Here is a 26,463-nt window from a genome sequence, read left to right on the forward strand (position 1 = left end):
AGGCCCAAAGCAATAGGTCTGTGAGAACCTCCAAAATTGAGAGACAAACATTTTCTCTTTATAAGTTAATTATCTGAGGCATTGCATTATAGTAAGAAAAAGTTGTATCCTAAGAAAATAACTTTGTGGAAATTTTATTTGAATGTCTAAGTTTTGACTCTTTTACCTAAAAGACTTTACCAGTCTTTTTACTTATACACCCTATGGTCCATATATATGGACATGGTTATGGTGGAGCCCACATCTTTCCTAGATTTAACATTAGAAAATTCAGCTGTTCACAAGGGACTCCAAAGACCCAGGGCATGTCCCTTTCCATTTGCTAAAACCCAAGATGTGCCTTTCATAGTGAATGAGTTCAAATGACCATCCGGCATCTTATGTCTATGAAGTTTGCTTTTCTCTCTTCTGTAGGCAGCAATTCTATGAAAATTGTAAAACTTTTAAGATTGAGATGAATCTACATGTAGGATCACTATTATAATAATACAATGTGATGTATAGTTGTTAGAACAGACTTTTAAAATAATGACTTTATAAATTACTTGACTATTTCTAAAATCATGGAGGGTCAGGGACATCCCAAAGGTTTCAGTTATTCATTATTGTGTTTATTAGAAAAATTCTATGTTTTTTTTGTGTGTGTGTGAAATTGGAGGGTTTTTATTTTTAAGGGATTTTTGAGCTATTTATCTGATTTGTAACTGGTTCATCTTCTCCTTTCACTTTTCTATTTCTTGTACAAATCAAATTAAATTAGTAGATCTGAGATAATTTTAAGTATCACGAATATGTTAAAAGGCGGGTTTACATTGAACCACATAGCCTATGATGTTTGTTTCAAAATAAGAGCTTTTCCAAAGTGGTAATGACAATTGAAGTTTTCAAGGTCAGTTTTCTATTTGAACATCAACTCCAGCTATCATCATCTCAGATGATTCTCAAAAAGCCCTAAAAGGCAGGTGAGTAAGATATTATCATAAATCTATGTATAAGGGAAATGAGATTCAGGAAAGTTTAGTAATTTGTTCAAGGTGGCATAGTTGGTAAGGGGCAAAGTAAGATCTCAGAAGTGGTTCCTCTAACCAAGAGTGCCTCTGTCATCTCCAGGAACCAGGACAAGAGTACAAATGGAAGCTTATAAGTCAGACATCTGAACATTTAAAAGTTATAAATCAAATAACAATCTTTTTCTTTGAACCTAGGGGTACTTAGCCATTGATCCACAACACCATCCCTTTTTTGTATTTTATTCAGAGATAGAGTCTTGCTAAGTGGCTTAGAGCCTCACTAAGTTGCTGAGGCTGATTTTGAACTTACAATCCTCCTGCCCTAGCCTCCTGAGCTGTGGGATTACAGGCGTGTGACCACACACCTGGCACTCACAAACTTTTAAATGCAGTATGTTCTAGTCTTCTCCTTGGCAAGCATTTCTTCACAATGAAAAAATAGAGAAGCAAGTGGAAAATAAGCTAAAATTTATATATATACTTATATTCAACAGCCAGTTACTATTGAACATGTCTAAATTTTATATTGATAGGCCAGAAATATTTGAATGAGCAATAAAATTACATATATATATTATTCACACACACACACACACACACACACACACATATATATATATATATATATATATATATATATATATACACATGGATATTATGTGTACACATAGACCTAAATGTATATGCATACACACACACACACACACACACACATACACTGGAGAGACAAAGGAAGGAAAAGGGGGACAGAGATAAAATACTCATTATTTGTATTCATCCATAAAATTTATTTATCTTACTTCTATTTCAGCAAAGTCACTAATAACATTATGATAAAAAATTTCACGTAATCTGTGTTCTGTCCTCGGTGATATCAAATTTATTAATTTTTCTTAAACCATTGAGAAATAATCATTTTATTAATTTCAATTTGGAGAGACTTTGCAATAGGAAGTGGAATTGTCAGTAGAAAAAACAATACTTAGATTCAGTAACACACCATGAGTTTTACATTAATGGAGTCATATATGAAGATTACCTTCATTTCAGAAAATATTAGGAAGTATTGGATGTTTATCATATAAATTATCACTCATATTGTGATTTCATTATCTCTTAGAGCAGTATCTAGAGTGATACAGTATTTCCCATGTCCTTTCAATTTTTTTCAGGGTTTGACTATTTAAGGAAAAAAGCCAAAAATTTTGCATTATGCTATTCAATTTACTAAAAATCTCTTTTCATTTGAGACTACTTCTTGTTGCTTCTTTTCTGTGGTCATATAAATGTTTTTCTTTCCTTGTTTTTGCTTTAATATTTTTTATTTATGTTTAATTTTGCTTTTGCATATATCACACATGACTCCTTTAAATATAAAAAAAATTCTCTATATAACTTAAAAGTATTTTAAGCCATTTTTGTAAATGAAATAACCAAGCTTAGAACTATTTGAGTGTTTTGTAATCTTTTATGACATTATACAGCAACTTAGAGTTTATACCAAATAACCATGTGTAGCACAAATTCAATTAATTTCATTTTCTACCAACATCTACAGTCTCCTTTTGAATTTTCTATCATTTTTCTTAACTGGTGAATCTCTTATCTTATGTAAGTTAAATCTAATTGCTCTAACAGCATTTAGTTAACAGTCTCTTATTCATCTTCGAGTAGATTTAAGGTCAAATTTTATATGTTTCATATTTAGGCAGATCTAGAGAAGAGGGCACATGATCTTTGAAGTGTTACAAAAAATATCATCATTATCAGTTGATGTCATGTCTCCTGGTAACAAATTTAAAATATGCACATAATGTGACGTAAAGAATGTATCTACTTCCACTGCCATGTTCATTTTTCTCTAATCAACCACTTTAGTGCCATTACTACAGGCTTGCTCTTGACATTCTTAAATCAGTGCCTAACTTTGAAAGATGTTTTCTGCCTTTCTTCAATTATAAAATTATCTCAAATGTAAAAACTGGAATTTTCATTTATTTTGATTTCTTTATTTTCTTTCCAAAATTATATGCAATAAATGCTCTATTTCAACATCATTTTGGTCACTTGCACAATCTAGTGCATAATATTTCCCATTTCATGCATAATTTCTTCTCCTATTTTATAATACCTTTGCAATAGTCAGGTTTTACTGCAATAACAAATAGCCCCCACTTCTCAATGCCTTCCAAGAATAAACACTTATTTTTGCTCACTGAGATCTTAGGTAGAACTGTGAAAAGAGTGGGCCTCTCTAAACTGTTCTGGACTCCTCTGAGCTCCAATTGAGTCCACATATCTTCACATTTCAGGACCCAGGATGAAGGAGCACCCATGATCTAGGGCCTGTGGTTCTCATAGAAGAAGTAGAAAATCATTGATTGATAGAGACAAGCCAAACCATATAGGCATATTTAAAACTTCTGCTTGGACAAGCATATATCATGTCCAGTCACGTTCCCCTGCCCAGAAAAACACCGGGCCAACCCAGAAGTCAATAGGGTAGGAAAGTATATTCCAACTAGAGGAAAGCAAATCAAGGGCAGGGAAAGCATGAATAATTATAAACAAACAGTACAAGACCATGCTCTTGATCACAAATATTTGCTTTCTTCCTGAGAACCAAAGTCCCATCCAATCAATTCTTTGGGCTTCAAGCCTAGGATCCCTTAGTGTCCATTAAATCAGGTTGCATCTTCTTTTGATCTGGAGACCTGTGAATTTAAAAGACAAATCAGTGCTCCCTTTCCTACCTCCATATGCACATTCAGCATGCAGCAGTAAGTCAAGAACAGGAAACCTCAATGAATACTTCTGTTCAGAAGGAGAGGAATGGAAAGCACCAGTTCACAGCTATTCTGAAATCTCACTGAGAAAATACTGCAGGTAGAAAATGTTCCAGGGCCCACTCCCATTCCCTGGGAGCACTGCCCCCATCTACTTCCTCCACTCTGCAGGAGTTCCATTCTCTTTTATTTCCATCCTTAGCCATATTGGAAAAGGGCATTGGAAAATACCATCTCCTGGTGGTCAAGCAGCTTCCTAACCCTGCTTCCTGTCCCTACAAAGTTATCTTACATCGCAGTGAAGTCTGTTAGTCCATGCTAAAAGCACTTTTGGTAACATAGGCCTATTTTAAATGTTGGAGTGTTTGGTTTGCTTATTTTTTAATCTATTTGATTCTAGTCTACTTCTATGTTAATAGCCACATGCACAATTATTTTCAACTCATGTACCTCCCTCTCTGGTGTACTTTCCTCCCTTAATTACAGGAACCTTTAGCTTGTCAGACCTCAGTGGGACCGTGCCCTCCTTTTTTGCTCTAAGCTATTTTGTCCAACTGAAATAATTCACTGGGAGCCACGTTATTAATCCAATCAAACATCTGAACCAGAGGTGTGAGCCATGGATCTGATTTGGTCCTATTCCCAGGCTGTTTTAGCGGCTACATTCCCTTGCCCTCAGGTTATTTGTTAAAATGAGAAATTGTTTTTTGTTTTTGTTTTTGTTTGGGGGATCGGGGGCGGGGGCAAAGCAGTAGCATATATTAAATCAGCAAATCCCAGAATTTTTTTGTTCTCCCTTTCCCCTTTCATTCCTCATTGTAAACAGGGCAATTCTTTTCTCAGCTTATCATTTTCATAGTTTCTGATCAAATGCAGGTAATAATCACCCACAACATTCTGTCTCAAAGCCCTGTGACACAAAACCACAAACTCAATGGGTACCAAACTATCCACCTAGGATAGTTTTGCCAAGTGTTTCATTAATGCACACTGCGGTTGTTGTTTTTCCAGATCCCTATTATAATTTGCTCAATACCTGAAGCAATGACACATCTCTGAAGGTTTTGTTATGGTAAAACCCACTCTTGATACCACCTCCTATATTAATCAGCTTTTGTTGTTATACCAACCACAAAACAAAAAAAAAAATCTGTAGCTTTTAACAACTGGCACTGATTTCTTGCCCATGTTGCTTGAGGCCTATGGATTAGAACAGTTCTGCTGAGTTCTACTGGCTCCACAGGTTCTTCAGGGCTCCAGTGGGATTCTGATTGGCCTGACAGATCTTGCCTACCTGAGGCCCAGGATGAAGGACCACCCACTACTTCAGCATGTTTTCCCCATAGGAGAGAGCATAAGATCAACGGGGAGGTAAAGACAAGTCACAGAAGCACATTTAAAGTTTCAGCTTGGATTTTATGACAGTCATATCCATAGACCAAAGTGAGTCATATGGCCAAATTCTAGGTTAGAGGGGTAAGGAATTTATCATGCCTTCAACAATGCATCACAATGAAGGGGAGGAATCAAATAACTAGGAATAAATAATATAATCTATCAGTACCATTGATCATGTCATTTTGAATTCTCCATTCTAGATAGTTAACATTTGTTTCATTTTTAAACACATATACATCATTGCATTAAGTTCTTCAATATGAAGAGCAAGTAGAAGAGATTTGGTCTTGTGGCAATAAATTCCAGAGCCTGAAGAAATGCCAGATAGAGGCATATTGACTTTCAATGTCTATACTTCTCTCCTCAAGATCCAGCTACAAATATTTTACAGACTGATACCAGACAGTCCACAAACTGCACTTCTCTATAATATAAACCTGAGTGGAGGCTAAACATATGGGTTAACAGCAGCTACCCACATTAAGACAATAAAGTTAATTCTAGACCCCTTCTAAAGGTGGGGATATGGCTTCCTACTAAAGGTTTTCAGGCAGGATTATAGGGTGTAGGGTACCTAAAGGTGAAGGAGAGGAAAAAGCAGATTGAGACAGTGAAATGAGAGAGACCAAGGAATGTAGGGAGGCACAGAGGACACTCACTGATAGGAAGAAGACCTGCGTTCTTACAGAGTAATGGAGAAGAAAGAGTTTAAGAAGGTATTTTTTTAAATATATATTTTTAGTTGTTGATGGACCTTTATTTCATTCATTTATTTATATGCGGTGCTGAGAATTAAATCCAGTGCCTCACACATGTGAGGCAAATGTTTTACCACTGAGCCACACCCCTAGCCCTTAAGAAAGTAGTAATCAATGCTAAGAAATTGCCCTTGAATTACAGGTTAATGAGGAACATTAAGGAACATTAGCACTCATCAGAAGAAATCTACTATCAAAATTAGAACCATGTGCCTTGAAGACAGAACACATTTACAGACATTTCCATCTTAAATATTGAAGTGTTCATCTATTCCCAAATTAAGGACAGTAGACATATTGAGCAAAGGTTGCCATTTATCAGGAGAGGATGAGGCTGTATCAGGTGCCTGGGAAGAGACTGATACATCATACCTGGGTAATCTTTGTACAAAATTTCACAACAAGTGAGGGATGACAAACAAGTACTATGTACAGGGATACAGTCAAAGGGCCTAGAAGATTGACAAAGAGGAGATGGAGAGACTAAGATATTAACACAGTCTTGGTCTACTTGGTCACAGTTTTACATGTGCCCAGCCCAGAGAACTTCCTTAAATCTTTATCCTTTAGTTATGTTGCAGGTGATTTGAACATAGCTAAAACCTACACAATCACAAAGTGTGCTGTGCTCCAGTTCTGCTGTGTCTGTCTGCTGCTAGGAAATTTTTGATATAAATAACTTAAAATGCCTCAGAGAGATAGAGAAGAGAGGATCATTATCTTTTTCTGTCTAGGCTGCACAGATACAAAGTCCTCTTCACAAATGCCATACAGCAAGCAGCTGACCCAGAAATACAAAGACTGACTTGCAAAACCATTATTGTGCTTGTTTGAGGAAAAAACCTTGCTAGATATTAAACCAAGAGGGAGTCTTGGCCTCACTCCATGGTACAACAGTCTTACTAGTTAAAATTTGTAATGTGGCATATTAGAAGGTATTTTATGGGTAGTGCAACCATATAATTTATAATACACACAAAGACTATTGTCAGAGTACAGGAAGGTACTAGTAATTATTGAAGGACAATGGGGAGACACTAGGAGGGATGGTGTATATGTTAGATAGCTTCCAAAGATGGCCTCTCTCCATAGTCTGTGCAGGTGTTGCTCTTCCTATCTAGAGATGGAGTCTAGTTCCTCTCCCTTTGAATCCTGAACTGGCCATGTGACTTAATCTAATCAACAGACTTCAGTGGAAGAAATGTGCCATTTGCAGACCTATCTTATGCTTGGTAGCTGCTAACTTCTTTCTCTTCTTTGCTGTGAAGAAGTCCAGAACCTAAAAGACACAAGCACACAAGGGATCCTCAATCAAACCACTTGGAGCACAAAAGGACCACCCCAGTGTACTATAGAATCATGAGAAATAATAAATCGTTGTCTTAAAGCACAACTTTTTGGAATGGTTTGTTATGCAGCAATAGACAACTGATCACCATCCTGCTAGATAACAGTTCATCACATACAACATTGCTTAAATTAGTATTCATCCATAAAAGCTCCACATTCAATTTCACCACAATTTGAGAGTCCTTACAGAGGTAAAACCCAAGAGATCTGAAAGCACGAGCATAGTTGCCAGATATGTATGATGTGACCTTGAGCATAGGCAACTACATTTAGAAAGTGTTCCCTCAATAATTTCTCCAGAGTTTGCAAGGAGAAACCAATGTTAATATTTGCACTGATCTCTACTTTTTTTTCTTTTTAAATATCTTGCCCAATTGTTTCTGATAACAAGTTTAACTTTGGATGTTCAGGTATCTGTTTACAAACTTGTTGTCTTTGCTAAGTAGTTTGAAAAGTCAAATAAATCTCTCTTACTCAGATCCCTTTAAAATTCCTAACAGTAAAGTCCTGAAAAGCTTGTCATTCATCAACAACAGTAGGTGAGTCCTACTGTGACACTGAATAAAGTAATTGTAGCAGGGCAGAAATGGGGAGCAGGGGACAGCCTCTGCTGAGGTAGAACACTCCCAGCCTCTACCCATGTGGTACTTGCAGCAACAGCTAATAAAACAAAACTCTGAAAGCTCATGGTACCCTTTAGGAAACCAGCTTCCTCCTATAGAAGAAATAAGTTTTGTCTGGGAGGTGACAGCAGTTGGAGATGAGCTATGCTATAATGCAAGTAAAAATCAATTCTGCAAGTCTCTAAATATAACCAAGCACTAGAACATGATGTGAACAGGGAGGAAGGCCAATATGACCTAGTGAAAACTCTTCATGCAAGAATATTACAAAATTATACCTTCATAGTTTGCTTTCAGTGAAATTTTCAAGTAGAAATCATTTGAGTAATGGTTTTAAGGAATAGATAAACATCATCTGAAATAAGTACATCCAATTAAAAGAATGGATACTTCTACCTGCTTGACAAATCCTTCACAAATAGAACAAGAGCAAACTTGAGCACAGCTGTTTTTGCTATTTTTAGAATTTTCCAACCAGGGATGCCTGACTTATTGCCGTTTTTATTAGTTTGGTCAGCCACTCTAAAAATAGAAAGCAAAAGGAACTATAGAGAAATAAAATTAATGATTTCTAGTAGAATCTACATATTGTTAGTGAACATCAAAGAAGGATCTTTGTATTATATGCTTTGGGAAGAAACAGTTTTGGATGAAAATGTTTTGATCTGCCAAGCTAACATCTATAGCACCACTTTTGACAACCTGCCAGATTAATGTACTATTGCTACCTATCAGTCAAGGTAAAAACAAACAAAAAAACCAAAACAATATAAAACAAAAACAATTATAAAACTGAAAAGTAATCTGGTGCAATGATCATGTATGTTCATACTCCTTCTACTATTTTTTTCTCCCTTACTGATTGTCTACAAACTCAGTTCTTTCATCTGCTTTGGCCAGTGAGCCTTGGTTAATTCACAGTCATTTTTATTCAGATTGAAAGGCATTTCACTTATGTGGCCTCTGAATCCTGCAGCCCAGAAAACCAGGGTGACTTGCTCTGCAACATCCCTAGGAAAGAGAACACGGGCTCTAGAGACTCGGAGACTTAGGCTTGAATGTGGGCTCTGCCACATGCCAATATGTCATCTTGGATTTTTTTCATCCCAGATTACTACAGGGGGGTGGGGGGGCATTTTCTGAACTTCAGCACAAGGAAGAGGTACCAAAGTTGAATCTGGAAATAACCCTAAATGGAAAAGGAAAAGAAAAGAGTTTGATGAACCATAGTCACCCAGAATTTATAGAGTGGAGGACCAAAGAGGTACAATTTGGTAAAATATGTGTAGGAGACTTTCTGAACTTTTCACTGAAGAATATGCTATTAATACACAAAATGAAAATCCACAAGGCCAAACAAGGAACAACTAGGAGCTGTAGTTGAAAACACCTTTTGCAAATTACACAATACTAAAAGGAGTTCAAGGTCTAACTGGCTAAAATGGAGAGACTGGTTCATTCAGCAGAGATTCCAGAGCTACTTAATTTAGCTCTAAGTAGAATAGAAATTACTCTAGACTAGTCCTTTAAAAGCTTTAAGTAAGGTCAAAAAAAGAAAGCTGGTCTTTAATTAATTTAATTACCTTAATTCTATACAAATATAGAACAATAAACTCTATAGACATTCAACAATGTAAGGGTCACAATGTCCAGCACCCAATCAAAAATACCACACATGATAAGTAGCAGAAAAAAATGTGACTGATAATTAGAAGGAAAATAAGTCAATAGAAATTGATACAGAAATGACAGAGATGATGAAATTAATAAACAAGAATATTGAAAACAGCTATTATAAGTATGCCAAAGAATTTAGGGGAAGATGTAGACATAATGAAGAGTGGAAGATAGTAAAATAAATAACTAAATGAAACTTCTGTCGTGAAAAAAATATATCTCAAATGGAAAATTCAGTGGATAAAGTTATCAAAGATTAAAGGTTGAACACTATTTAAATAAAGTCAGTAAACTTGAGGACAGATCAGTGTGAACTATCCAAAATCAAACAAAGGGGTTTCAGTGACTATAACATTATATCAGTAGTGTAACATATGTATACTGAAATACCAGAGAAGGGAAAAATTATTTGTAGAAATGGTGATCAGAAATTTTCAAAACTTGAAAGCAAGAAACCTAGAGATCAAGAAAAAAAACTTCAAGCAGAAGTTTTATTATTTTTTCAATAAGAAAACCACATCAAGCCACATCATTATCAAAGTGATATAAACAAGTGAAAAAAAGGAAATCATAAAAAGTCACCAATGGAAAAAATATATCACACACAGGAGAATAAAGATAAGAATGTCAAACTTCCTATCAGAAACAATTAAAGCTAGAAGACAACATAATAAATCTTTGAAGTCCTGAGGAATTAAAAAAAAAAAAAAAGCCAGCCTGGAATTCTATACCCAGTAAAAATATCCATCCAAAATGAACATAAAGGGGCTGAGGCTGTAGCTCAGTGGTAAAGCACTTGTCTCCCAGGTATGAGGCTCTGGGTTCAATCCTCAGCACCACATAAAAATAAATAAGTAAATAAACTATTGTGCCCATCTATAACTAAAAAAAAAAAAATTAAAAGAAAAGAAAATAAATATTTTGAGAAAAGCAATAGGAAGTATCTCAAATTAAAGGAATAAAGGGCATTGGAAATGATAAATATTAAGTTAATATAAAACACTCTTATTATTTTTTAATAATTACATGTTTGTATAATTATTTCTTTAAATCTTTTTCAGATGTTGATAGACCTTTATTTTATTCATTTATTTATATGTGGTGCTGAGAATTGAACCCAGTGCCTCACAAATGCTAGGCTCTACCACTGAGCCACAACCCCAGCCCCTTATGTAATTATTTATTAAAAAATAAAACCAGGGGGCCAGGGTTTTGGCTCAGTGGCAGAGTGCTTGCCTAGCATTTGTGAGGCACTGGGTTCGATTCTCAGTACCACATATAAATAAATGAATAAAATAAAAGTCCATCAACATCTAAAAAAAATCTTTAAAAAAAACATATTATGGTACTTATGGCATATGTAAAGAACACAGTTTATGTCAAAAATAATAGGATAAGAAAGTACATTATTACAAGTTTCTAAGCACGAAGTGGTAAGATAGTTTATAGTTTATAGTTTATATATTTATAGTTTGTTATGCTTTGGACCTGGAATGTCCCCCAAAATCTCACCTGTGCAGAGGTGGAGCTTTGGGGAAATGATTGGATCATGAAGGTTCTGCCCTCTTCAGTGGATTAATGCATTCATGGCTGAATAGCTACCAGGAGATGGGTGGGACCTAATTCAAGGAAGTAGGTCACTAGGGATGTGACCTGGAAGAGTTTATCTTTTCTCTCTGGTCCCCCACCACCACCCATTCTTGTTCCCACAAGCAGAGCAGATTTACCCTTCTGCCTTGATGTTCTACCTCACCTCAGGCTCAGAGCAATGGAGCTGACTGATCAAGGACTCCAATCTCTGAAATGACGATGGGCCAAAATAAATTTTCCTCCTCCAAGTTGTTTGTGTCAGGCATTTTACACAGCAACTAAAAGCCAACTAACACAAAGTTTAACTGTGATAAGTTAAAAATACAAAGAGCAAACCCCAAAGGAGCCATTAAAAACCAAATGAAGTGTAGCTAACACACAACAAGGAAGATAACATGAAATATTTGAAAATAGCTAATTCCTTGAAAGAGAAAACAGAAAGAGAGGAAGAGCAGAGAGAAAAAAAGACAAATAGAAAACAAATACTAAGATGATAAGTTAAAACAACTTCACCAAGCAATCCATTAAATGTAAATGTTCTAACTGCTCCAATTAAAAGAAAGAGATTGTCATCCTGAAAGAAAAGAAAAAAAAAAGAAAAGCAGGACCCCACGGTGTGCCTATTATAAGACATATACTTTAAATATAAAGAAGAAATAGGTAAAAAATACATACTAGGCATATACCAAATTAGAATAAAGGTAGAATAGCTACATTAATATAAGACAAAATACACTTCTGGATATATATATATAATCTGTAACAAAGATAGCCATTTTATAGATAACTATCTTACACATCTTATGTTTCCAATGTGGTAATAAAGGAGCAAAATGATATGAAATGATGTTGAAGAAATTGAGTATAGGATCAGACCATGTAGATTTTTACAAAATAAAAGGAAGGTGTTGCTGAGAGCCATAGCCAAGTAGAAATGATGCATGGCATTTTTGGTTGAAAGGTGATACCAGCAAGCCATTGAGATGATAAGATTATGTTAAGATCTGTATTCAATTGGATATTAGACTCCTGCTGTCCTCCTTGGCCTGCTACTTTGGAGCTCTAGCGGGACTCCCGGAGAGTTCCCATTGGTTGGGGAAGTGCGGGAGGAGGGATTTCCGGAGGAGGGATTTTCCTGTTGGTGTAGTGTGGCCTGGGAGAACGCTGCGTGGGTGGTTGGGCATATTTCCCGGGAGCCTGCGTGCGTGGCATTGGCGGGAGTTTCAGAAATAAAGTTTGTTCCTGCTTGAGTGGCTTGTGATTTTGTGCCCAGCCAGACTGCGGCCAGGTGTTAACAGGTTTTTTTTTAACAAGGGCACAATTTCATTTACATTTAAAGAAAATCTTTGAGGGGAGAAAGGATTGCCCAGGGAAATAAATGCATGCAGGAAGCCTAGTTAGAGCTAGCACAGAAGTCTAAATGATAGACAAGGGTGATTTGGATGAGAGTAGTGATTTAAAAAAAAAAAAAAAAACTAAGTGAAAAGGACAACTTCAATATTCTTTTAAAAGTTTGAAAGGTATAACAAAAGCTTTTAAAAGTTTAAAAGACATAACGTCTCACTGGTTGGGTATAGAGTTAAAGAAGATGGAAAGACATGACTCAGGTTTGTGGTATGAACTACAGGATGAAAACGGTGTCATTTTCTGAAATAAGAGCAGACTAGAGGAATAGGCAGCTGCATTCTGAGACTTTCAATGGAAATAGCAAGGAGGCAAATAAATGCATAAGTCAGAAGGGAGCAAAGAAAAATCAGAAAATAAAATCTAAGAGTCATCAGCATGGAAATGGTGTGAAATCCATAAGATGGATGAATTTGCCAAGGAAGAGAAAGGACAGTGATTGAGTCCTGGAGCACTCTGGTGTTTAGAAGTAGAGCAGAGGGAAACCATGGAGAGATCAATAGTATGAGAGACAAAATGACAAGGTCACATATATACCTCCATTTATATCAGAAGAAAAGAGTAGAGACAATATTACAGAGACGGAAATGAGTACTTCCAATAATAGAATGATAATAGAATGCTCAGATTTGGGAATCACAACAAGCACCAAGCAATAAGAAATTCTCAAGTAGACATGTTATATAACATCAGACAAAGAGAAATTCTTAAAAGCAATCAGAGAATAAATAAATGTTTAAAAAAATCAGAAAAGCTAGATGAGTCACAAAGGAATGATGAGACATGTTTTGGGTTTTGTTTGTTTGTTTGGTACCAGGGATTGAACCCAGGGGCACTTAACCACCAAGCCACATCTCTAGCCCTTTTTTATATTTTATTAGAGACAGGGTCTTGCTGAGTCACTTAAGGCCTCTCTAAGTTGCTGAGACTGGTTTGAATTCACCATCCTCCTGCTTCAGGATCTCTAGGATTACAGGCATGTACCACTATGCCCAGCTGACAGCATGCTTTTAACCCCAACAATGGAAGCCAAAACTCAGTGGAACTATATCTTCCACCATGCTGAGGGGAACTAGCCATCAAGCTGTAACTGTAGACAGAAACCATTAAGTGCAAAATGAAGGCAATTTCAAACCAAAATGTAAACATACATAAATACATCAGAAAACTATACAAGGGAAAAAAAACAAGAGTGACTTACCCTGTCAGATATGAAATATTATGAAGATACAGTAATTCAAATAGCTGAATAAATGGCAAATGATTAAGCCCACACATGAACAGCCAAATGTAGTGCCCCCCAATGCAGTTTTGGGGGGTATGGTACTAGGGATTTAATCTAGGGGTACTTTACCATTGAGTCACATCCCCAGAGGTCTCACTAAGTTGCTTAGGGCCTCGCTAAGTTGGCAATTCTGGCTTTGAACTTGGAAGCCTCCTGCCTCAGCCTCCTGAGTCGCTGGGGTTACAGGGATGCATTGCGCCCAGAAAAAAAAAAAAAAAAACTGTAATTCTTAATAAAGTTACCTCAGACTTAGGAAAAAAGATAGACTATTCAATAAAAATTTCAAGACAACTGTATAGGCACTTTAAAAAGAAATTAGGATCTCTACCATATTATACCCCCCCAAAAAAAAATGTCAGAAAGATCAAAGATCTAAATGCAAAGAAGAAAAAAATGAAACCTTAAAAGTACTAGAAAAAAAATGAGAAACTTTAAATTTTAGAATGAGAAAAACTTAATTATGACCTATAAAAGAAATATGACTATAAATGAAAAAAACAGTAAATTTGACTTCATAAAAAATAAAAAGTTTGGCATGTTAAATGTTTTAATCAGCTTTTTCACCCCTGTGAATAAAAGACCTGACCAGAACAATATCAGAGGAGGAAAAGTTTATCTGGGGGCTCACGGTTTTAGCAGTCTTAACCCATAGACAGCAGGTTCCATTCCTCAGGTCTCAAGGTGAGGCAGAACATCACCGCAGAAGAGTGTGGTGGAGGGAAGCAGCTCATGCAATGATCAGAAAGCAGAGAAAGAGATTCCGCTTGCTAGATACAAAATATAAACCCCCAATGACCCACCTCCTCCAACCACACCCCACCTGCCTCCAATCTTCATTCAATTAATCCCATCAGGTGATTAATTCACTGGTTGGGTTAAGGCTCGCACAAGCCAATCATCTCCCCCTCTGAACCATCTTGCATTGTCTCTCATGTGAGCTTTTGCGGGGGACACCTCACATCCAAACAATAAGAGTAAAGAAACTCTGTGAAGTAAATAAACAAACTACAGTGGGGGAAAAAAAAGACAAATGTATTAATGCTGAAGTTTTTGAGGAAACCAATAAATGACACCCCTCTACCCTGCCTTATTTCAAACTGAGAAATAAAATTTCAGATATATGGGATAAATAAGTCTAGGTATCCATCAGTCAAGATGAGGACTATAGTTGTTAATTCTGTCTTATATACTGGAAATTTGCTAATAGAGTCGATTTTAGGTACTTTAACCACTAAATAAATAAATAAAAGGTAACTATGTAAAGATGATGGATAATTTGTTTAACTGCAGAAATCATTGCTCTGTGTATGTGGTGTGAAAACATCATATCTATACTTTAAACATATATGACTTGGGCTGGGGATGGGGCTCAAGCGGTAGCGCGCTCGCCTGGCATGCGTGCGGCCTGGGTTCGATCCTCAGCACCACATACAAACAAAGATGTTGTGTCCGCAGAGAACTAAACAAAAATAAATATTCTCTCTCCCTCCCTCTCTCTCTCTCTCTCTCTCTCTCTCTCTCTCTCTCTCTCTCTCTCTCTCTTTAAAAAAATAAATAAACATATATGACTTTAAAAAGAAGGAAAAGAAATAGCAACTTTATTTCTGGTAAAGTCTTAGTTATAATGCTCAGTAAGAAGACCAGATGGGTCTGCTATCAGGACCCCAGGTTGAGAAGGTCCTGAAAAGTATGACATGCTTGATACATAATATCAACACTGGCTTTCTGTCTTCAACACACCAATCTCCTACCTCTCTCAGGAACTTTGTGCTTGTTTCTCTTCTGCAAAGAAATGAGCTTTGTTAGATATTCTCAGGTTGGTTCCTTTTCAACACCTCAGTTCAGATCTGTATTCCTCACAGAGACCTGCTCAATACCTGCCTGAAGTTGGCCTCCTACCTTCATCACAATTATCACAGTCACAAATTTTCCTATTTATTTATTTGAGTAGCTATATGATATTTCTTTTCCACTAAAATATAAGCTCCATTAGAACATAGGTTTGTCTTATTCATCATTGTGTCTCCAGAACAGTACCCAATACAGATTATGTGTTCAATAAATATTCACCAGCATAGACAGAAGGTGTGCTGACACAGCCTAGAAGGGTCTGTACCTTGGAGACGTGTGGGACTAAAAAGTCACATTAAAAAAAAATGATAAAGAAAATAACCTGGTAGAGGGGGCAGAGCCCAATAGTCCCATATGGCAGGAACTCAAATATGTAAAAGGAGAGCAAAAGTTAAAGCTGAAAATATAAGCAGAGAGTAAGATCATAAAGGAGTTTTGCTCCAAATTTGGGCATTTAGTAGTCAGATTTACATTTTGAAAAAGTTCTTCATCCCTGACATTAAATAAAGTCTATGGCTAGGCTAATTTCTTTAAAAAAAAAATTAATGAATGAGGGCTGGGGTTGTGGATCAGCGGTAGAGCACTCGCCTAGCATGTGCGAGGTGCTGGGTTTGATCCTCAGCACCACATAAAAATAAATAAATAAAATTAAAGGTATTGTGTCCAACTACAACTAAAAAATATATATCAATGAATGAATTCAATATGGAGAATGGGTTTGAGAGGAGCACTTGTAGAGGTGGTGGACCAACCCCAAATCTTCTGCAATCACCTGAGAAATGTTGGCTGCCTTCAGGAAATACCCTGCGGTGGAGAGAAGTGCTTAGATATAAAACCACCAACAAAGGTTGATCCCTCTTCCCTTGCCCCCTGATCATGTCTCTTCATAACTTTCTGAAGGGCAGAAGTCACCATCCTGATTACACTCCCCACATGTCCCGCTGAGTGATTACTCTCCTGCACTTGGGAAAAATCACAAAACAAAGGGAGTCTCACAAGGTAGAGAAAAAATACTGGGTTTGAGGGGCTATGGCAGGGAGGCAGAAAGCGACTAGTGCAAGTCTCTCCACCAAGGTGTCCTGTTGGAGCTGCAGTTACCCTTCCACAATGATCCACTTTGCTTGAGGACAACAGGAGGGAAGGCGAGCAGGTTTTCTTTTCAGTGTCCTTCATTCTTCATCTCAAATTTGTCAAAGTCTCTTTTTCTGATTCTGCAACCTAATCATTAGCCCTAGACAGCCTTTGAGCATATCCCTATCTTTCAAACAAAGGCCTGAAAAAGAAATGGCAAGAACCACTCAAATGAATCTTTGGGCGAATCTACAAAATTCTGATTTTCCTCAAGGAGAAGGGCTCATTAAGTATAAGACCCTACATTCAGCCATGGCCCATGTTTACTAAAAAATGAAAAGAGGGAAAACTCTACAAAGCTAGCTCCAGAAAAAGAGGGGAGTCCATCCTGTGTCAAACCACAATCCTAGAAATTGAATGTTTAATTCATAGAGTAAATTACAAGAGATTACTTGTACAAGTAGCTGCAATGTCCTTAAAATTATTCTTTAACTGAGGAAAAGTTTTTTGACCTTTGGAGAAAATGCTTGCTTCTAGCTATGACTAAAAAGAGATTTCCTTCTTTCTCTGTTGTGTTAAGAATCTTTTCTTCTTATAAAGAAGGCACCACAGTGATTTATAACTGTCATAAAAGCCTGGAATCCTTTTGAGGTTAAGCTACTCAGCTATTCAACTTTTACTACAGAAACTTTGAAATTCAAAAAGAAAAAATAATGTAAGTTTTTGAAGGACATGTGTTGCTGTAGGTGATCCTGTTAATTAAAAGTGATTGCCTGCTAGGAAATCATACTTTAAAAAGTTTCATGAATTTATTAGAACCCTGAAGGTATCTTTGTATGCACAGAGCTTTACATGCCATTTATGCAATTTTGTTTCAGATCTGCTTAAAGCCTTGCTGACACTCCCAGAGCAGCTAAAGCTCTGCTAGCATGCGTATGTGTTTTGGCTAATTGAATTATGTGAAAATACATACTAATGAAGCGTTAGCAGAGGTGTTTGCTGAGTAGACTCTGAGTCTAATTTCTTCTAAATTAGGAGCATCTTTTTGCAGCAGATTAATGTTTTAGGAAAGGCTGTCTCCTTATAGGGGAAAAAAAAACATCAGTACATTGTCTAATATCGTGATTCATTTTTTTGCATGCTAAAAAGCTTTCTGCACACCTGATGAGTATGTTGCATGGGAGAAATCTAAAAGGCTTTTCTAATAATTTTTTAAAAGTGCACTACTCCGGAAAGACCAATGGTGTGTAATTATCCAATCAAATTAATGAGCAAATTATTAATCTTCTCTTAAAACATTTGAGGCTCACCCCCCCCCCTTCTTTTTAATACACTTTTAAGAATGATTGTGTTTGGTTTGGTTTGGGGTTTAATGAAGATTATTATTTAATGGTTCTATTTGGATTTTTTTTCCTCGTGTCTATATGGAAAATATTACCTCGTAACATTTGTTGCTGTAATTCTGCGATCCCCTGATGCTGGTATTTGAGAAACACGCTCTGGCAACGCGGCGGTTGTTTTTCACGGGAACCCAGGGAGCTATCAAAGTCAGAGAACGTGCCTCTGTTTGCAGGAGAGGTGGGCAGGCAGCGAGATCCTGCGCGCTCCTCGCTCGCTGGCTGCGGCTGCGGGCGGGCAGCAATCAGCTAATTGCCTACGAGGAATGGGGAATCGGTGTGTGCTCTCCGCGGTCGCCTTGTGGGTCACAGACACCCGAGAGCGGCTGTTCTCTCGGTCTCATCATCGTCTTGTACCTTGTGGTCTGTTGCAGGGGATGGGGCAGAGCAAGAGGAGCGGGCAGGCAGCGCTCATCACAGCGCGAGAGAGCCAAGCCCTTAGCTGTCCGTGAGCGCTCAGAGCGAGCACCACCGGGCTCGGGGACTGGAACCCGTGAGAAAACAGCTCCCGCGCTCTGCTCTCCTGCGAGTGCTTTAGGACGCACAATAGCCTTTAGAAATAAATGTAATCAGAGACTAATCTGGAAATCGTCCATGCAGCAAAAATATCGGATGCTTGGAAATAGTACAGCAAGCCGTGGAAAACAATTCGGGGGGCTGGGTGGGTTACATATGTAAGATCTAAGACAACATCCATACAGTATAAAATTAAATGTCACATCTATAGGTACATGTGTGTCATTTGTGCAACCAAAGAGAGAATCGTCCTTCATTATGAAAAGATGACCATCTTGATGGAAGTGGTGTGAGTCACGTAGGACCATGAAATCCGAAACAGAAAAGTTGCTTTTTCAGTTAACAGTTAGAGTTACCAACCCCAGAAACCCTTAACCAGGTCTGTTTTCAGTTTCATCACAGAGAGCCCCAACCATCTTCAAGGATCCCCACATCTCTCATCCCCACTGTCTGGGAGAGTTCCCTGGCCAGCTGGCATTTCCGTTGCTGTGATTATCATTGGTCACACATTTATGCCATATACCTCAGTAGATCTTTTTTTTACAATTCTTCTGCCTCCCTATCTGTGTTTTTCCCACAAATCTCCATCCTTTAGATTTTTTTTTAGGACAGCTCCATCATATTTTAGTAGGGTTCAAAGCCAGGATTGAAAGAGTTCAGTCCAAAGTTCTTATTCTGCACTTTCTAGTCACAGGTTCTTGTTCTGTTCCTCAGTTTCCAAATCTGCAAAATGGGCAAAAACAGACAAACCTGTCCTGCCTACCTTACAAGGTTTTTGAGATGACCAAATGTGGAAAAGGCTAAAACTTAAAGTGAACTGACTGTATTCCTGAAGAGTAAAATACCTGTATGATCTTATCGGGTCTTCCCACTTCTTTAAAATTTAACATTGCTTTCCATACCATGTTAACAAACTAGTGTAACTACTAATTTCCTGAAAGACAAGCTGATCAGCCTTGAAAAGTAGCTCTAGGGTGGAGATGAACTTACAGGTGATTTTTTAGGGTGTGTTCTTGGGATCAACACCTGGGAAAATGAAGGAAGAGGCGAGAGCGAAAGGAACAGAAATGGGCAGGGGGGGACGTTGAGCTGTGAGGCCGACTCTGCAGTCCTCAACCCATCCTGCTTGGAGCTCTGGGGCTGGAGTGCCCCTTCAGGATTGGCATGAGGAGGCTGTAAGTTTTTTCTCCCTATTTGAGCAGTCACTGGACTCAGGCATTCCCTGAAAGGGTTTCTTCAGCAAAGGCAAATGCCTTGAAGCAACTGACAGGCTAGGGTTTTCCAGCAGGAGGGAAAGTCCTCTGTTCTGAGCAGGGAGCTGCGGAGCACCCATCACAACATGCACCACGCTGATTCTTTTGCTTTGGGCTTTTTACTTTTGGAATATGCCTGGTGCATTGTCCTGCTGGCAGAATATATTGATTTTCTGTGCTGGTTTTCAGGAATTTCCAGGAGTCAGAACATCCAGGCTTTAGGTATAATTCTGTACAGGTCTGAATTAGCTCAGCATTTTTAACAATTTGTGTGGCAGGTCCCTGGTAAAAAGCTAACTTACTCTCACACACTGTCTCTCTGCCCCTAACCTAGTGTTGTTTGTGTTACCCTCTGGGATCTGCTTCTTAAATCATCCTATCCTAACTTTACCCTAGTCTCACCCTTCAGAGGTCTATCTCTGAGTCTCAGACTTGACTTCCAGGACCTGCTGTCACATATCAGTTCTGCACACACCCATCCCTGGACTCCAATCCAAATCAACGTCCCCTGAGTCCCCATCAGAGAAAGTCAGATATTACTAATCTGCTGTGTCTCCTTAAGCAAAGTCATTCAGTAACTCTTTCAACTATAAAGCAAGAAGATACATTGTTTTCTGGTTTGCCTCAAAATTATGAGATTTTATAACCCAATCAGACAATGAAAATACACATTGTGTTTCTATTGAGTGTGTATGTTTATATGTGTACATGCTCATGTACATGTTTGTGTGTGTTCATTTCATGCACATGTATTTGCTGAATGGTAGGTGGATGGATATGTGTGTCCCATAGCTTGCATGAATTGTGCAAATAGTTCATATTCTATCCATGTTTCATTTGTGTGCTTTTGGGGAACAAGTCATTATCATGCAATAGCTAATTGTAACATAAGAGTATTTTACAAGGAATTTTTGATTAATGTTATAGTATATGGAGCAAAAGCCTAGTATCTAATACAAACTAGATTTTCTAATAGCTGTCAGTAACTACCATATCATCTTCTAAATAGCTAAAGCCTATGTCTAGCACCAGTTTTCATTCATTCATTCATTCATTCAATAAGCATAGAATGCCTTCTATGTGCCAGACGCTGTCCTAATCGCTAGAGATGGGGCTATAACTAATTCACGGTCCTTGCCCCAAGCAGCAACCAGATGCCTTAATGCAAATTTAAACATGGTCATTAGAAAATGAAATTAGGCTGTATAGAAAATAACTATATTCCTTTTAGTAAGGTATGTTTTTAGTGATATGTCTTTTTAAAGATGCTCAATTTTTCTTAGGAGTTTATGTTAATATACATTTACATAGAAAGTTTTCCCCCACATACTGCCAAATATAATAGACATTCAGTTACTTGAATCCATATGGAAATTTTGTACTCTTAATTCATTTTCCAAATCATTTTATTGGGCCACTGTAAAAAAAAAAAAAAAAAAAAAAACCTCAAACGAAAACATATCTTTATTGTATTTTAAAGTATTTCCATATCTACTAACAACAAGCCTCACAAAAAGTGTAGTAAACCCATTATACTGAAAAGGAAACCAAAGCACAGAGAAAGTTAAGACTGTCCAAGATCACTCCGCTGATCTAGTAGGCAGATCTCTTTACACTGAGAAGCTTGTGTATTTAGGGTTTTCCATAGTAAGTGAATGACCATAACCTCAGTCTCACATGCCACTTCACCCCTACCAACAACCTCAGTGCAAATCTCTCAGCTTGTCTGCAATCTGTGTGGCTACTGCACAAAATGATTTACCATCAGTTGATATGAATTGCCAGTTAAGGAGGATAGCTATAAATTGATTAATGTTATAGTATATGGAGCAAAAGCCTAGTATCTAATACAAACTAGATTTTCTAATAGGGCCTCAATTTGTTGAGCCCCAGGACACAGTTCACACCTTCTATAATCTGGCTACGTGCTACTGGTTATAAGAGCTTGAAATTTTTCAAAATGATTACATATTTTAAGGAGTGCTTACAAATTCTCTGTGTACCTTGAAACATAATCCCTTAGCAGGCAGCAGAGAAGTTTCTGCCCTTCCGTATCATCTCCTCTCCCCTTTGATGTTCAAGTCAGTGCTCAGTAAGAGCACCCTGATCTTAGAGTCTATCAGGAGGACGCCTCTCACCAAGAAGCCTGGCTTCCAACGGGGAGGACACCTACAACGCTAGGATCCATAAAACGAGCCCTTGTCCTGCACCTACAGTAGAAAGTGAACCCAGCCTGCAATGCTTTACGAGGTTCAGAGACTTGAGCCACAGGAGACAACTGAGAGGAGCATGGCAGGTACAGTGGATGTGGGGCTTGCTCCAGAAAGCTCCATCCTAATAGGTTACAATCCTTCTTTCACTTCCCTTTATCTTAAATCCATCTGGCCTCTTTATGGATAGTAACCGCATGAAGCCATACTACAACGAAAAACAGAAAAAAATCAGGCAATCTACATATTTAGTTTCATAAGATAATTTACAAAATAATGCTGAAGAAAAAGGCATTTGATATCTTTGGTATAATTTTATCTTCATAAATTCAAATATTAATGATGGAGATACACACACACACACACACACACACACTTACATGGAAAAACATTGCAAAGATAATCAGCGAAATTCACCCTTCTTTTTTCTTAAATGAATGGGTGTTTTCTGTACTAAAAATGGCTTATTTTTCACACTAGGAAAATATGTTACTTATAAAAATAAGTATAATCCAAGCCTACCACATCTATGTATACATAAATATTTTTAAAGGTGAGAATTGGCTCCATAATAGGCATGTGCCCTTTCACAGTGCTGCTTGGTCCAGTCAATGACTGGATGCAAAGCCCATCTCCCAGTTTCCATGGGAAGGGAAGAACCTAACTTCAATTAACTCCAGTTAGCAACACTTAAGAATGATTTCCAGTGTTAAATTTCACATTATGAGTAAACATAATTCTTCTATGATCAAACTCTATAAGTTTAGGGCTGGGGTTGTAACTCAGAGGCAGAGAGAGCACTTGCCTAGCATGTGTGAAGCACTGGGTTCAATCCTCAGCACCATAAATAAATAAATAAATAAATAAAAATAAAAGTATTGTGTCCATCTACAACTAAAAAAAAAACCTTTTTTTTTAAAAAAATGTCTAAGTTTAGAAATGGGGTGGTGGCTCAGCGGTAGAGCACTCACCTAGCATGTGAGAGGCCCTGGGTTCAATCCTAAACACCACATAAAAATAAATAAGTAAAATAAAGGTATTTAAAAAAGTCTAAGTTTAAAGGAAAAAAGAAATAATGGTCAGTGATGACTTTTCCTTTTTCGAGAGAGTCAATTGCAGTTAATAGTTACTTCATTTTCATCTTTATTGTTTTATGTATTTTTAAAATTTTGCATAAGATAATTAACATTACTCTAAAATTTTGCCAAAAGTTCATTCCATGATTTCACAAATACTCAATAAAAATAGTGACTGTGTATATCAATTTGTCCTTGTTGACATGATGTTTTGTATTTATTTTCATGTTCTTTCATGTGCAGATTTTCTTTCCTCAAGGGGACTGCTGATTCCTAGTGGATCTTCTAGTTGTTTTGTTGTCTTCAGAGAGTTTTACACACATTGAAGTTTGCATGTTCATCTGTGACACTCTCATCTACGCGCATAAAGGAGAAAAAAGCTTGCTCTGACCAAATTCTGACTGCTACCATTGCTGATCTTCTGCAAAGTCAGAAAGTGTTCCATTATCTCTTGCATTTCTTCTGCAAATATAAATATCTGATCTTGAGACTGCCTGAAACAAAGTCGGTCAAAAACAAGAGAGACGTGTGAGCTACTCTTACTGTTGTTATTGTGCTCATTATGGGCCTGAAAACTCATCTACGTTAATTTTGACCAGACTTTCCATCCTTTTCCTCCAGGCACAAGGCCACACACTGAGCAGGCATCCTTGCTGTGAGTTGAACAAAGCGATTTGTTGTTATTGGCAAGTTGGCCAATTTCATCATTAATCGATCATTCACTTTTTCCAGTATGGTCCTGAGGTACTCCTCTAGGGAGTACAGGAAGGCAGCACGATGTGCTCTGTGGAGCATGGCAGCCACCAACTGTGAAAGAAGATTTCAAGGTATTTCATCAATAATGGAAGGTCACTTGCCTTTGCAACAACATGCATTTCAAGTAAAGGAAAATCAGGCCTAGGGGTTCCATCATTTTGGGCTTTTCAGCAAGTTTTTGTTATTAATGCCCTTCCTAAGCAGTGACTGTTTTTCCCCAGAGGGATGTAGCATAATTTTTATATAAAGGAAAGTACCAGAGGGACCTGTACTGTGTCCTGTACCCCCCACTGCTTTGCCCTTGCTGTTGATTCATCTCTCATCTGCTATTATATGTGAAAGCACAGGGACAATTCTGTGGTGCCTAATCCAGAGCTGGATGCTCCATGCACAATGTGTACTTGTGAAATTAATAGAAACTCGCACACACACAGGGTATGTTCCAGTAATCACTGCACTCCTCCATCTGGGTATATCTTATTGCATCCCGCTGAGCTGAGAGCAGAAAATGGAAGCACCAAAGTGTTGACTTATCCTATATCATGGAGCAAGTAGGACGGAAATGAAACCAGCACTCAGGTTTTACTTTTGCTCATATTTTTTGTGACCAGAGATGATGAGTTTCCCACTTTGAAAAGATAAACCATGGTCAGAAGATGGTACTGAGAGAGTGACTGAGTTAAGAAGGTATCTTAAGAATTGGGCCATGGTTGGTTCTAAAAGTTCAAATCATCTGGTTAAAATTAAAATAGGGAAAGAAATATGTGTTTATGTATTGAATTGACTCATTGGAATCCTTGATTTGGGAGAGTTCACAGGTTGTGAATGTGACATTCATCTTGAACATAGTCTCCACTCATTCTGCTATGCCAGGTGGAAGAGTGGACTACTCAGGCATCCCAACACAATTTCTGAGAACCTGAAAATGAACACTTCAAAAAGAAGATGGCCTCATTTATACACTATACCATGTGGTTCTTGCATATATTTCCCAAGTTAATTTATTTCGTGTAAAATGGATAAGTTACCTCTTTACCAGTTCTGCTAGGACAATCTGGAGTGTATAATAAGCACTCTTTCTACAAAGGATTTTCTGTTCCTTCCAGTTAACAGCTAAAGACAGAGCCACTGACTCCCAGTTTCAGTGGGAAGGTAGGAACCTAACTTCAATAAACCCCAGTTAGCAAAGCCAGATGTTTTTCATGAACCAACACAACCCCTTCCTGCTTTGGTAATGTTTCGCATCTCTGATTCTATCAAGCCCCAACTCACCTTTCTCCCTTCTCCCCCATTCTATTTTTAAAATACTCAGTTGCCAATATACAAATTGAAGTTGAGTTCAGTTCATGCTGGACTCTTGCCCTTATTTCAGTAGTTATTACTAATTAAAATCTGTCCTGAGCAGTTGATCTAGTGTCCTGCTTTGGTTATCTGTGACAGAAGGGACACTTCTGTTGTATTTACTTCTGTATTTCTGATGTTTGTTTGTTTACAGCATCTACTTAATGGGTATCTGTTGAAAGAATAAGTGAACATGAGCTATAGCTGTAGCTCAGTGGTAGAAAGCTTGCCTAGCACATGCGAGGCACTGGGTTCGATCCTCAGCACCACATAAAAATAAATAAATAAAAGAAAGGTACCATGTCCATCTACAATTAGAAAGAAAGAGAGAGAGAAAAAGAGAGAAAGAAAGAAAGAAAGAAAGAAAGAAAGAAAGAAAGAAAGAATGAATATATGAACACATAACATATAATGAGTACTCATTATGGATAACTCATTGAGCTTTCAGTCTACAAAGCCCACTCACCTGATCTACACCCCTGACATTTTATTCTTTGATGGGCTCGTGGTACACTACCTTGGAATCCACTTCTCAGCTTTCCCAGAATGTCACAACAGCAACTGACTTCTGCCTATCACCTGACCCATTGAACATAATTCCATTGACCCAACAGTGCTTTCCTTCTCTAGAACACATTTTTTTCAAAGGTATTCAACCTATCTATCCTGAGTGATTTGCAGGGAGGGTGGATTTTATCAGCATGGAAACTCTTCAAGGTTGTGGGTTCTAAATTTGAACTTGAGATTCTCTTCGGTTCAAGTTGCAATAAGTGCTGGCAAAAATGTGACCTCTTAATTCAAGAATAAAGGCTCTGAGGGGTTTTTTTAGCTATCAAGTTGCTTTTACAAAGGAAGATTCTGATGAGTCGAGTGTAAAAGAATCAGAGTCTGAAGGATTTAATTTCTCTTGTAATATTTGACAGTTTTGTGGTAAAGGAGATATTTATTAATAATATGCATGTGGGCTTTCACTCATCCCAAAATGTTCAAAAAGGAGATGAAGACATTTTTCTAATACCACAGTCTTATTAGGCCCTCTATTCCTTTTCCTTCTCAAATACAGAGACTGAACAGTTGCACTAAATAGTCTCAGGCTAATTTTGCACTGACT

General features: G+C 37.6%; 1 long non-coding RNA gene across 1 annotated transcript; it reads right to left on the bottom strand.

Moving 5' to 3' along the window:
- Positions 1 to 1,750: 1,750 nt before the first annotated feature.
- Positions 1,751 to 18,719, bottom strand: LOC124088700 (uncharacterized). Its single transcript, XR_006850443.2, has 3 exons — positions 18,242 to 18,719; positions 7,171 to 7,231; positions 1,751 to 3,724 (listed from the first exon to the last, which is right to left on the bottom strand). It is a non-coding gene; the product is annotated as an uncharacterized LOC124088700 (long non-coding RNA).
- Positions 18,720 to 26,463: the final 7,744 nt, after the last annotated feature.

The sequence above is a fragment of the Marmota monax genome, unplaced genomic scaffold (assembly GCF_021218885.2).
Source record: "Marmota monax isolate L192 unplaced genomic scaffold, Marmota_monax_Labrador192_F-V1.1 WCK01_AAM20220418_F8-fsc00118, whole genome shotgun sequence".
Classification (NCBI taxonomy): Eukaryota; Metazoa; Chordata; class Mammalia; order Rodentia; family Sciuridae; genus Marmota; species Marmota monax.